This window comes from Silene latifolia, chromosome 3 (assembly GCF_048544455.1).
Source record: "Silene latifolia isolate original U9 population chromosome 3, ASM4854445v1, whole genome shotgun sequence".
NCBI lineage: Eukaryota > Viridiplantae > Streptophyta > Magnoliopsida > Caryophyllales > Caryophyllaceae > Silene > Silene latifolia.
The window spans coordinates 44,090,487-44,105,400 of NC_133528.1; the positions used below are offsets into that span (position 1 = coordinate 44,090,487).

Here is a 14,914-nt window from a genome sequence, read left to right on the forward strand (position 1 = left end):
TTTCATGTACTTAAATGAATTAAGTACATTAAAGCGATAAATTGTTTTGGTAATTAGTTTTGTCAGAATTCGTAATTGACCAAAAATATCGCAACCACTTCAATGAAAGTTTTAAGACTAAAACGAACAAATGAAGAGTGATCTTCATGAATTCAATTTTGCTTCTCAAAGCAAAGACTCATTGAATTAAGTGGGAGCATTCTCTTAAACCGTTAAGATAAGGACGAGGTTAAAGAAGTAAAATTAGAATGGAATTGATACAAGGTAATGTTAAAGGTAAAGTTGTTGAGAATAACGATACTAAACCTATCAATCCCGACCGATAAAGTTTCCATTGTCTTAAATGTTGGACACGAGAAAGGAAACTACCCCAAATTATTGAAGAATCAACAAGTTAGTTGTGGGACATCTAATGGGACCTTCTTCGTTAAATGTTTATTTGATTAAACATAAATTTTGCTAGTATTACTTCGTCAATATTAGAAACCGGTGGTGGTTTTCATCATTATGTTTGATACATAGGATGATTAGAATATGACGACTAGCAACAATGAAGTCAGAGATTGAGTTATTATGTACTAAATCTAGTTTTCGGGTTTGGAGTTGTACTTAATTGTGACTATTAAGTACATAAACTCTAAATAAGAATACAATTTGTTAAAGATACAAAAGAGGTTTCACTTTTGTGACCCTATACACCATGATTTGATGAATGGCTAGCCCATCATCAAGGTGATTATATTCTAAACCAAACTAGAATGATATATCATGAAGATGATGCAAGACTCAAATTGGTAACCCAAGATTAAACCTTAAATTTTGGAATGATGAATGCAAAGAGTTATCGAGTACTCTTGAAACCATTAGATTGTTAATGGTATATGCGTATCTTGTATTCAAAGCAAGATGTCTCGTGCCTTTTGGTTGAAAAGGATATCGAGGTTGTAAATCATCGATCCAAAATAGGTTGATCATTTTCTTTTACCAATGATTTAAGTTGACGCTAATGTGTTCACTTAATAAGGTAAATAGAAAAATCTTTGAAGAAGTTTAAAGAGTTCAAGGAATCACGATTTAGTCGTGATGGGATTATCAAAGTGAAGACTTTGATATAAGCCAAAGGAAATGTGATATAGTATCACAAGTTAATCTCTCTCAGCACGCATTATGGAATAATGTGTGATTAGATAAGAAATCAAACGCTATTCGATATAGTTTGGATTTCAATCAAGTTACTTTGAGTTACTTGATCCTTTTGGGGATTTTATCATTTTTGTCTAAATTATTTTTCCACTAAATCGAATCATATGAGATATGAAATGGTAAAAGTACCATGTTTGTAAGTTTTCACAAGAAACAAATGCTCATTTTTCCCTTTCTTTTCTCACGAGTACGACGGGTTTGCGGCTCGTGAAGCTGTCTTTCTAAAATACAAGTTTATTTTAGAAGACAGAGTGGGAGAAATTATTCAAGAGCCACAAAGAATGCCACAGAGAATGTTATGTCGCAAGAAACTGGTCCTTCTTGGCTACATGAGACGTTTTGTGTAAAATATTGTTTCTTTAAAACCTAGGAGGTTAAATTCGTCACTTGTTAAAAATGATGAATTCATGCTACTTTTAAGAAAGTAAAGAGCTTATAACTTACAAAAAGAAATTGTTTGATTCAAGTTGATTACTTCTAGAAAGTAATGAACATATGACTTACATAAGAGTGTTTAAAGTCACAACTCAATACAAGGCTTAGAGCCATGAAAATCCGAAACAAAAAGGCTTGATTAGTGACAAAGAATTTTGCACTAATAAAGAGATATTTCAAAGCAAGATTGGTTGCAAAGGGTTTTGCACTAATTGAAATGCTTAAGTCTATTTGGATCTTCTTAGGGATTGTGTTTCATTATGAGGTTATGAAATACATAGCAAGTGAATCTAAAACCCACTTCTTCAATAGAAGGAATGTATTCAATACATGTCTTGAGTTTAGTAGATTCTTGCAATCCTAAGATAATGTGAAACTTAAGAGAGGGTCTTAAGAAGGACATCAATGAGTTAGAATCAACATTTTGATCATGTGATAAAACATTTCTCGATAAGTCGAGAAGTTGTGTTTATACATGGAGTTTAGTGGGAGTTACGGAAATTTTAATTAGTCCGATATGTGGATGACATATTGATCATTGCGAATGATTTAAGACTTTTGGAGTATTATAATACATCTTGAATATCCGGATTTATGAAGATAAATCCACATGATATTAGGGTCAGTAAGAAGTCTTATGTTGATAAGATTCATGACTAGTTCAATTAAATTGAACATATTTGATTGATTTCATTTGCTTCCGTTGCCGAATCAACTAAAAAGAAATGATGTATAACACTTCATATGCTTTGAGTATGATGAACTGTTTTCAAAATCGAATTTAAGTAATCTTTACCTAGTATATAAAGATTACCCTTAAGTGCTTGCAGAAGCATTAAGAAAGTAAAGCAGAGTGTTTATGATGCAATTTTGTGTAAGGGTGTTACACAAGTGACAATTGACAATTGAGGTTGCGCATGGTTTCCGACAAAACCATAATCAAAACACATTGGGATGGTTAAGATACCATTGTGGCAATGTTAATTAAGAAGTAGATTTTCTAGAATTGTTCTAGGAAATAAAGAACAATGAGAGATATTTATAACGGAAATTGAGTACACTTGCGATCATGAGATGTGCAAGAAGGATGAGTCCCGCACACTGTGAAAACAGTGGGAGCTATCCTTAGGCTAGAGGGCCTATGTCTTGATTGGATCTCGACACGTACTCAGAAAGTTTTGTAATGCAAATGTATACATTACAAAGGAAAACGAGTATGTAGTGAGGTTGAGTAAGGTACAAGAAGTTGATAAAACCTACTAACCCAAGCCTTCTCAAAGGCTAAACATTATGAGTCATGTCATTTCAATTAAATTGAAATGAACAACTACGTACAAGATCAAATTAGATTATAGAATATGAAATAGTAATCAAGCATTGACTGTTCATATGTGATAATCACATTTGTCGTTCGAGTTTTATTTTTAAAACTCTTTTATTATACTTTGTTACATCCAAACGGGTTGTGGAGACAATTGAACCCCGTTAAAGTGAACACGGATTAACATTGTATTTGCCTATAGTTACTTGTATTAGGTGACGTCTCGAAGTAACTAGAGTGTGATGCGATTGATGGCAAGTTCAAGTGCCATAGAGTCATGTGAGATGACTAGTCGATCACATAGGCAGACTGTTAGGAACGTTTTGTCGGGCCTTATGACCGCTTATAGAGTTCTGGCAATTTATATAGCCTGGTCGTGGCGAGAGCTGCTATAGTATTCAAATGAGTCGATTCTTTTGACTAAAGACTATTCACCTAAGATGGCTCAGTTTCAGATTAACTTTGATTTGTGTTACTACGACCTTCGTAAATGGGGTCAAATGGGCATATTTTGGGTTATGATGGTTGTGGCTAGTCGAAGGGAATGAGTGCGATAGGAATTGTCCATCCCCTTGTCAGGGTTAAAACAATATCTCAGGGCCACTCGAGGAGTAATGAACTGGAAATGCGTGGCCACGCTCGGAAGGTATCCAGAGTGGATAAATCCTGTCAATCAGTTATTCTCCAGATCGAGGAAACCACTCTCGATATGATCACTTGCAAGTACGACCTGAAAGACACGTTGCATTGAGTGGGAGATAGTAATAGGACAAGAGAATTGGTAACGCACACTTGTCGAGGACAAGTGGGAGATTGTTGGGAAATGTGTCCTCAACAATAGTGCGATTACATGATTTAAATATCATTATTAAATCTCATTTTAAAGAATACAATTGGGAAGTAATATTGTTACTGTCAACTGGTCAACATATATCGGTAATGATTGGCTGACTAGAGTTTGACATTACTGTCGTGTGACGGTGGTGATCAGTTGACCCCCTAGGTCATACCTAAAGGGCAATACTCTTAATTGATTATTTGATTAATCGTATAACGTTACGAGTTAATTAAATTACTTGAAAATTGACGGACGATTTTGGAAGTAAAATTTACGTATCATATTGAAATGCGATCAAATGAGATACGGTCTGAGTAATCGAATTGTTTCATTACTCGGATGAAATTATTGTTTAAAGAAACAATCAAAATTGAATGAATTATTATAAATACAATCTGTTGTGATTTATAAATGGTAAAATATTTTGGCACAAGTAATTATGAAATTACTAAGTCGATTTTTGTATGTGACGTATTTTTATTAATACGTTGATTTTTAATATGTTAAAAATACATAACAAAATTTATGTCACATATGACATGTGACATATTGACAATTGACAAAAATAATATGGAATCCATATTACCAAGTGGGCCGAAAATTAGAGGGTTTATGAGCTAATTATAAGTTGATTGTAATTAGTGGAAGGCATGATGATTACACTAGTCACTAGCCATGCAAGCCTATTGTTCATTGTGAAGAACAATTTTTCCATGCATTGGCTCTCTAAAAAGCCTCCTCTTACACGGTTTTGGGGAAGACAAAACCCATGATGGTTTTCTCATATTTTACCTAATAATATACAAAATGTCTTGTATCTTCATTTTCATTCACTTGCTCATCCAAAAATTAGTGTTCTAAGAGAGAATAAAAATCCTCCTCTTCTTCTCTCTAATACCGAAAATATTCAAAGTGTTAATAATATTTTTGGTTCAATTTTCTACCTTGATTAATATTATACTAGTATTTGTAATATTAATTAAATTAAGAGAAGCCTTGGGTATAAAGCTTAGGGAGAGATCTTATACTTAGATCTTGTTCATCCATAAGGGAAAGCTCAAGAACAAGAGAGAAAGGTGATCTCTCTTGTGCCCAATATAACCGAAATCTACAATGTAAGGACATGATTTCTCCTCTATTTATATTATTGTTTGCATGCATAAAATCCGTTTTAATTTTATGACAAATTAATTTTAACATATATGAGTATGTTAGTATGTATATAGATCTACATTTCCTTCAAGACGCCCGTCTTTAGGCGAGAATTCTCAACCCAGAACAGACAGAATCCGGGCGTCCCGAAGGAAAGCCGCCCGTCTTCCCCCTGCAATTCATATTTTTCGGGTCTTTTATAAACCCCCTCCCACATTCATTTCTTCATTCAAAACACTACCCATAAACCCCAAAACTCCAAACCCTCATCCTCTCCATCACCAAAACAAGATTTCCTCAACCACATTAATCAAAATCAAATCAAAACATCCTTTTAACAACAATTAATCACTCCTCTTTCAACAAAAATCAAACCAAGCACCAAAATCTTCAACCTTTGAGTCGATTTTTGAATTCATAAAGGCAAAGCCTTTCATCTTAAAATCGATTTGGGTATACTTGGAAATTGAACATTTTCACTCTTTTCTTGGTTAAATCATCAATGGCAAAGACAAAAGGAGCAACAAAAGGAGCAACAAAGGCACCTAAGGCAAAGGCACTCTCAACAAGACAAAAGAGTCTTCAAGCAAAGAAAGCCTCATTGGCTATGGTGGTAGCTAGTTCAAACTTGGAAGTGCAACAACAACAACCTCCCTTGGAAGCAACAACATCAACTACTCCGGAAATTTCTCAACTTTCGAACTATCCGGAGGTAATTTTCATCTCTAACTCCCATAGGGAAGCTTTTGCCAAGTATGCTAGAAAATCCTTTCTATCCACCAAGTTTATTTGTGAAGATGCCTTGAATAAGTTGGGTGTCCTTGAGCAAACTAAAGCCTTCTTTGAAGCCATGGGGTTGGAAAAATTATTTGCTACAAAAGAATTGACATACCCCTCCCTTACCTTAGAATTCTTGAGTTCTTTGAAAGTTACTAAGGTAGAGATTAGGGAAAACATCGAGTTCCGCCTAGCTAATGTGAGTAGGCGCATCACCTTTGATGAATTGGGTAAAGCATTGGGTCTTAGTGATTCACCTAGTTATTTCAAGAATGTTGGCAAGTATGACCCCGCTCCTCTTTGGGAGGCGATTTCCGAAAGGAAATTTGAGAACTATCATGCTAGTCGCGCTCTATTAGTCCATCATCCGGGCATTAGAGTGTGGCATAAGGTCATTAGGAATACCATCATTGCAAGAAAAGACACCAACCACTTTACCAAGCTCGATTTTGTTCTTCTTGAGTCGGCCTTAAATATTGGAAGGGAATTCACCACGCCTTACAATTCTCTAAGGCTTTTGGTGGATAGATGGCTAAATGTTGATTGTGGGAAGCAAGGCACCACCGTTATTGTGAATGGAGGTCTAGTCACTATTTTGGCTAAGTACTTTGATCCGAATTTCAACAAGGATAGCAAGTATGTGGCGAAAAAGGGTGGTCATCTCATTGATTTGGATGCTATGATTAACAAGTACAAGTGGGTTACTCATAACCCTCTTGACACCAAGTATGGGTGGCTCACTAGTGAGGCTAGATCTTTTACTTTGCCTTCTAAGATTTGTCGTTTAAGTGTCCATCGGACCAACTACCTCCTTCCCCTCTCAAAAGAAGCCGAATACATCATCCGACAACAAAGGGATGAAGTTGAAAATCCCTCCTCTTCCATTGTCACACCACCCTATCCTTTCAAGTACCAAGAGTTCAAATCTAAAGGTGTTGAAGCAAGCAAAGATTATATGACTCTACTCATGCAAGAGATGCACAAGCAAGCTTTTAAGGATCAGGAAGATGCTTACTTAGCCCAATATCCACCCCTCCTTCACTTAGCTAGGCAAGGACTACTTGATCCTTCATGTCCTTTGCCTAGTTGGGCGGATAGGGAAGTCTTCTTTCCGGGTGCATCTAGGGGTGAGATTCCGGGTGACGATGAGGTTGTCGGTGATGCGGTTGTTGATAGCATTGATGAAGAGGCTAGTGAAGAAGAAGAAGAGGATGATGAACAAAGTGAACAAGAAAGTGAAGGGGGAAGTGGTGATGAGTCCACTTCTATTGAGGAAGATGATGATAATGATGATATGATGGAAGACTAGCAAGCTTTGGAGGCTCCTACCCTCTTGAGGTTTGTCTACTTCTTTGTTTATTTTATTTACTTTATCTTGATCATGGTTGGAGTAGTCCTAGCAACATAGAGGACTAACACCTCGGCCCCATTGAGGTGTTCTTATTTTATTGTTCCCACTTTTGAAAATCCAAAATGACAAATTTAGTTTCATGCATTGCATCTTGTGTGCATGAACTACACCCAACCTTAGGACATTAGAAATAATGTCTAACTCGGTTTGGTGAAGTACATGCATACACAACGGGAGGTAATCTAAATTACGCTCTCCGTCATAAACAAAAACCCATGCATCATGTAGTGTAGATTAGTGTAGCTTGCATTTAGTGTAGAATTCATGCATCATGCTTGCATGATTTCCCATCATTTTGGCCATTGAGGACAATGCCCATATTAGTGTGGGGATGGGGAATTCTAACTTAACTTTTATTCAAAAATCCAAAAAAATTGAAAAATTTCAAAAACCATAAAAATTTGAAAAATTGAAAAACCAAAAACAAGTTCATTTCCTTTGTAGTGTAGTCATGTATATATTGTTGTATATATTGTGTTTGTTCTATCCTTGTTCACATTGATCGACTACGCCACATCCGAGACATGAGGATATTGAAGACCGCATGGTATGATCTTTCCAATCTCCTTTTTCCTCTTTATGTTAATGACTATGTGACTTTATTTTGATTGATGCGGTACAACAATGTGAACTTAGGACTTGCATTTAGTTTATATGTCATATTAGTTGGTAGAATCATTTGCATTAGGATGTTTATATGCTAGTTGTATCATGGCATGTAGTTGCATGTTAGAAAATTTTGCGAAACCGTCTACTTGGGAAGTTTGACAAGTGTATATAGGCCCTAGTAGATGCTTTTTCTTCTTAAGACTTTGCTTGTTAGAATACTTGTAAAACACCCTAGGATGTGTCATGCTAGTATCCTTTAACCCATGGATTAAGGCCTAGTCAAGAGTACCTTGTGGTGTGATAACTCCTTGGCTACCGTTTATTCCAAGGTGACCCTTGAAACCATGCATCCACCCATCCATCATCCATGTTCTACCACATTTTTGTCATCAAAGGGAATGGGCACAAAAAGAAATCAATTTGAGTTCAATGAAATGAAAAGTGAAAGAAAGTTTGCAAAAAAATGTATCAAATGAAAAGAGGAGCAAAAATAGAACTCCTAAAGCTTCAAATATAAGCCACCCTCACTACATATGGGGTGACTTTGAAAATGTTCAAAATAAATGCAAAGAAAAGTTGAAAAGTTGTCAAGTGTTGAAATGCCAAAAATCAAAAAGAAATGGCAAGAAAGTGTTCTCAAATGTTATATGCCACAAGAAATTGGAGGGGAAAACAAAAACAAAGCAAACTCCCAGAGTGAAACTCAAATATCTATTGATCCCTTTATCCATCGTATCCATTTTTGTGCATGGTAGAGAGGGGACGACCCTTCTTCTTGTCTAGGCAAGAGGGGGAATTCCGCGATCCTCCAGTGTTTCTAACACCATAGGGAGTCTATTCTTGACAAAAGCATTTAACGATTGAGGACAAAGGTACCCTAGCTTGACACAACTTGGAGGTGATTTATTGGTATCCTTCTAGGCTTAGTAGTTTGAACAAATGGCATCTATGAAGGAGTGTGTACCCTTGAATTGCTTCCCTTGTAGATAATTTCCGCCACTTAGATGAGGAAAGTGGCTATTCTTTTGTAGATGCATCCATTATTTGATTTTGTGTGCTTAATGTTTGGATGTGTCACCATTTTGGCAAGACCCACCTTGCCTTGCAAGAAGGCATCCTACCTCATGGTTGTCTTGTTGTGAGTTGAAGAGGCGGAGTGAGACCCGCTAATTGTCTCATATCGGCTATGTTATTAGGTTAGTTTAAATAATGGTCCTAGTCTTTGTCACCTCTTTACTCGGGACGAGCAAAGGTTCGGTTTGGGGATATTTGATGTGACCATAATTAGAGCACATTTAGTCCCCGAATTAGCCTTGTTCTCATGCTTTTTAGTGCATATTTGGGTCATTTATTGTCGTTAGTTCTTTGTTTTGCATATTCTTTGAGGTTTTGATCCCATGGTAGGAAAGAAGTGAAAACCTTGCATTTTCATGGCAAAACGAGACTAAATTGATTGAATTCAATGACCAAGCATCAAGGAGAGACAAGATTAGAAGGCCTTTGTACATACTATAGTAGATGGGCAATGATGAGAAAAGATCCTTGCATCCCCGAGGAAATCCCCAAGGATTTTATGAAGAAAAAGGAAGAAAAGAAGAAGAAAGCAGACTGCCCAGCAATCCGTGCGTCTTCCCCAGAAGACGCCCGTCTCCACCACCACAATCCGAGCGTCTTCACCCCAAGACGCCCGGGCAGCAGCTCCAGAAGACGCCCGTCTTCACCCCAAGACGCCCGGGCAGAGACCACAGAATCCGCCAGTCCCGTGCTAAAGACGCCCGGATTCCAAGGCAGACCAATTTCGTTTCTTCAAGCTTCAAGAAAGATGCCCATCCTTCCAAAAAGACCGGCGTTTCCTTAAGTAGGGACTTAATCGTCATTTAAGCCCTTAGTTAACCCTAATTCCTACACCTAATCCCCACTATAAATACCCCATTAGTCTAATTAGAAGAGCATGTTCTTCTTAGCAATCTTTAGTGTAGTTAATATCAATCAAATCTCTCTTTAATCTTGTAATCAATAATTAATCAAATTTTAATACAAGTTTTATTTCCTTAATCTCTCTCTTGTTCATCCTTTATTTTGGGTAATTGAAGATTATTTGGGTTATTATTGGGAGATTGACAACCTCTCAATCAAGCATCAAGTACTTCTTTTATTCTTTGCTTTATTATTGGAATCATTAGTAGGTATAATTCTCTTAATCCCTTTTTAATTATTGTTAATTACTTTCATTTATTCATCATGTTTCACTTTGTTGGTATGATTGACAACCTTGCTAGCATGTTCAACATGATAATGAGTGAGTAGTCACTTAGCTAGGGTTAATGGGTAATTAGGGGAAACCAACATGGGGAATGATTCATGCTTAAATTAATATGCTTTCATGGTTAATTTGCTTGCTTGTTATGATCTCAACTCATGCACATGTTATGTTTGATGAAATGCGAGCCTATGAATCCTTGCATTTTTTACCCATCACCTATCTTTTCAATGAGACTTGTAAGACATAAACCAACTCGAGTCTCATTAGACCATGCATGTTGTTGAGTAGGAAAGATTAAGTCGACTTGTAGGTGTTGTACAATCTAATCGATTCGGCTCCGGGACCCAAACTTTCCTAGGATTGTAAGATATAAACCAACTCAATCCATCACAACAATAATTGCTTGCTTATAATTTGAGAACATGTTTGTATGATCAATTCCCATGAATCCCCTATGACCCTATGACACCCTAGTGCTTTTTATCAATTGTTTACAACCCTTTTAATTCATCTTGCTTGTTTACTTTCATTGCTATTTAGTTTAGTGACCTTCTACATCAAACCCCAATTGTGACACCCCTAAGACACCGCTAGTTGCAATAGAAATCTCATCTCAATTCCCGTCCCTTGGGATCCGACCTTTACTTGCCTCTTTACTAATTGTAGAGTTGTTTGTGAAGTTATAAATTGTGTTTTGGTCTAGGTGCTCCTAACGACAAGTAACCGAAAGATTTTAGTAATCACGGCCAGGAGGATTGACAACTCTCCATCAATAATCAAGTTTCCTTCTATTATTCTTTGCTTTATTATTTGGATCATCTCAAGTTGGTATAATCCCTTTTTACCTTTACTTAATTATTGTTATTTCCATTACTTATTCATCATGTTTTGCTTTTTTTAATATGATTGACATCCTTATTAGCATGTTAAACTTGATCATGAGTGAGTAGTCTCTTAAGCTAGGGTTAATGGGAAATTAGGGGAATCAATCATGGGATTAGATCTATGCTTAATTTAATATGCTTTCATAATTATTTGCTTGCTTGTTGTGATTTCAACCTATGCACACATTATGTTTGATGAAATGCTAGACTATGAAACCTTGCATTTTTACCCATCTCCTATGTTTTCAATGAGGCTTGTAAGATATTAACCAACTCAAGCCTTGTTAGACCATGCATAGAGTTGAATAGGAAGAGACTAAGTCGACTTGTAGGTGTACTAAAGTCTTGATCGACTCGGCTCCGGGACCTAAATCTTCCTAGGAATTGTAAGATATACACTAACTCGATTCCATCACAACAATAAGTTGCTTGCTTTTATTTGAGAACATGTTTGTATGATATATTTCCATGATTCCCTTATGAACCCATGACACCCTAGTGCCCTTAATCAATTGTTTACAAAGCCCTTTAATTGCTTTACTTTGTTTTCATTAATTTACATTCATCTTGTTGATTAATTTAGACTACATCTCATCTAAACCCATAATCGTGACACCCTAAGACATAACTATTTGCAATTGAAATCCTAAATCAATACCCGTCCCTTGGGATCCGACCTTTGCTTATCGTTATACTAAGAGTAGTTTGTAAAGATATAAATAATGTTTTGGTGAGCAATAACGACACTATACACGCTAGCACCAAAAATGGCGCATTTGCCGGGGACGGTGTTCAACTGATTTGATTTTCGTTAATTGTTTTTTAGTTGTGTCTTTCTTTACCTTAGGGAAGTCAATCTCCTCAAGGTTGTTCTAATTGTTTTCTAGTTGTTTGATATTTTGCATGACTAGGAGATCACAAGGTAATCCATTACCTATTGATTTCGAGATTGAAAGGACCTTCACCAACAATAGAAGAGTTGCTAGAGGTACTTCAAGAGTTGTGGGTATTGGAGAGATTGTGGACATTCAACCAAATAACATTGAGTTTGTCAACCCTTTTGCAAGAGAAGGAGAGGATAACCCAATTCTAAACCAACCACAAAATCAATCTACAATGCCTAAATTTTCATCTCATTCCGTACCAACCGAGGAAAACCTACCAAACAGTACTCCTACACCACCAAATTTAACCGGTAATTTCATTGCCAAATCCGCATTCATACAATTAGTTGAGAGAAATCAATTTGGAGGGATGCCTAGTGAAGATCCTAATTTATATATTGAGACTTTTTATGACTATTGTGGTGCAATTTCTCAAACCGGAGTTACTCAAGACCAAATCCGATGGGTATTGTTTCCTTTTTGCTTGATCGGTACCGCAAAGCAATGGTTGAAGAGCCTAGACAAGGCTACCCTTGGTATTGATTCATGGAAAAAGTCAGCACTTGCCTTATACAAGAAATTCTATCCTCCGGAGAAGACTAACAGGTTGAGAGCCCGAATCACCGGGTTCAAGCAAAGGGATGAAGAATCATTATATGAAGCATGGGAGAGATTTAAGGACACTTGTCATTCTTGTCCACACCATGGACTTAGTGAGTGGTTCCTTGTTCAACAGTTTTGGAACAGCTTATATGAAGACTCACGCAATGTGCTTAATATGGGATCTAATTGGAGGTTTACCGAAGTTAATGACAACCAAACATGGCGGTTCATAATTCCCAATATAGTTTGAGAAGGCCATGGTTAAGCTTGATGAAGCTTTCAAATCACCCAAACAACATGTCAATGCTATGGTGGCATCATCCTCAATTCCAATTGGAGTATGTGAAAGTTGTGGAACCTTGGGACATGATCAAAACGAATGTAGGGGAACAAATGAACAAGTGAATGCTTTCATAGCATACAAGAATGACACCCCTTATTCCAACTACTATAATGAGAATACCAAATTTCATCCAAATCTTTCATACAAGAGCCAAAATGTTCAAAATCCTCAACCAACATACACCCCACCTCCAATGAGAAATCCAACTCAAAGATCCTTTTTCAACCAAAGCCAAGGATATCAAAATCAACCTTCCTACAACCAATCCAATGACCAAAGCTTTGATGTTCAAAAAGCGGTCCTCCAAATGCAAAAGAACGAAGAAGAATTCTTCACCCAAATGCAAAAAGATAGCCAAGCTAAAGAAATCACCATTAACAACAACATACTTGCCCACACCAAAATGTTAGAGACTCAAATGACTCATCAACTAGCATCTTCTAGCTCCTAAAGACAAAAGGGGCAATTACCGCCTCAAGGTAACCCCCCAAGACATGAAACGGTTAGTGCCATCCATTTGAGGAGTGGTACAAGATATGAGGGGCCGAAGAGGTCAATTGATGAAGATATTGTGGATGATAGTAGCAAACAAAGAGTTGTGGAGAACTCTAAGGAAGTAGAGCCTACTACCAATGAACTTTCAGAAGAAAAATGAAGAGAAGGCTAAAGAAATTTAAAAAGAGCCTATTGTGATTAGAATTCCATTCCCAAGTCGCCAAGCTAAGCCTAAGTTTGATGAGCAACTTGGAAAGTTCATGGAAATTGTGAAGAACTTAGAAGTCTCAATCTCATTCATGGAATTGATCAATCATGTTCCGGGTTATGCAAAATACATGAAGGATATTCTTACCAAGAAGAAATACATCCGAAAGTTGGAGACTATTGCCTTTACCAAAGTGAGTAGTGCTATTCTTCAAGGGAGTTCCCCTCCAAAGCTCAAAGATCCGAGAAGTTTTTATATCCCATGTACCATTGGCAACACTACAATCAACAAAGCATTGTATGATCTTGGAGCAAGTGTAAGTGTCATGCCTTACTCGGTATGTAAGAGACTAAGAATAGGAGAGCTCAAATGCACCAACATTACCCTTCAAATGGCGGATCGATCAACAAAGATACCTCTAGGGGTATGGGAGGATGTGCCCGTGAGAATTGGCAAATTCTTCATCCCGGTAGACTTTGTCATTGTAGACATGGAGGAGGATTCCAACATTCCTATCATCTTAGGAAGACCTTTCTTGCATACCGCCGGAGCGGTAATCGATGTGAAACATGGAGAGCTCACATTCGAAGTAGGGGATGAGACAATTACTTTCAATCTTGACAAAACCATGAGAGCTCCCCGACTACATGAGCCATGCTTCATGGTCGATCACTATAGCCGAAAAAGTGATAAGAAGAAGTTAGAATCTCTATACAAAGATCAAGCCAAGGGTAACGAAACATCACCCATATGGAAGAAGAAAGTAGATGACATTCAAGTTGCTCTATTCGGAGAGCATGGAATTTTCAACAACAACAATGAGAGCTTGAATAGCTCACCCATCATGACAATTAATGAAGAAGGCCTCATTGGCCATGAAAACAAGGAAGGAGAGTTGCTCTTGTCAACTCATGAACCACCCTACATAGGGGAGAAAGCAAATGAAGTTCGTGGTCTTTGGGACGATGAATTTGAAGTATTGGTCAATCCTTATATTGGAAATGCTATGACCTTAGACCAAGGCTTTGTGGATCCCTGTCATCACTTTGACTCGGACTAAAACAATGAAGAAAACGATGCACAAAAATCTATGCAAGATCTTTATCATGAAAATGAGCAAGCCTTCGACTACTTCTACAAGGTGTTGAGCAACATCAACAACACCTTGGCTTTGCCCCCTTAATACCTCTCACAAGAAGGAGAGTTTGGTGGAGTCCTCCCTAAACCACAATTTATAAATATTCTAACCCTTAACTAGCATTTCTTTTCCTTTATTGCATCTTTGTCATTTTTGCATTGCATTTTCATGCTTTGTTATAAGATTTTTTTGACATGAGAGCAAGTGAGAGAGGGACTTTAATGTGTTTTAATGTTTAATGTTTGATCAAGTGTGGGGATGGCAAATACCTAGGCTAACCAAGCCTTTGTAGTGCAACCCACAATAATTAACAAGGAAAGAAAGAAGGAATGACACGGGAAGAGGATCCC

At 37.1% G+C, this 14,914-nt stretch overlaps 1 non-coding gene across 1 annotated transcript; it reads right to left on the reverse strand.

The window, feature by feature from the left end:
• Nucleotides 1-12,381: 12,381 nt before the first annotated feature.
• LOC141650128 (small nucleolar RNA R71) lies at nucleotides 12,382-12,488 on the reverse strand. The gene has a single exon (XR_012546185.1). It is a non-coding gene; the product is annotated as a small nucleolar RNA R71 (small nucleolar RNA).
• Nucleotides 12,489-14,914: the final 2,426 nt, after the last annotated feature.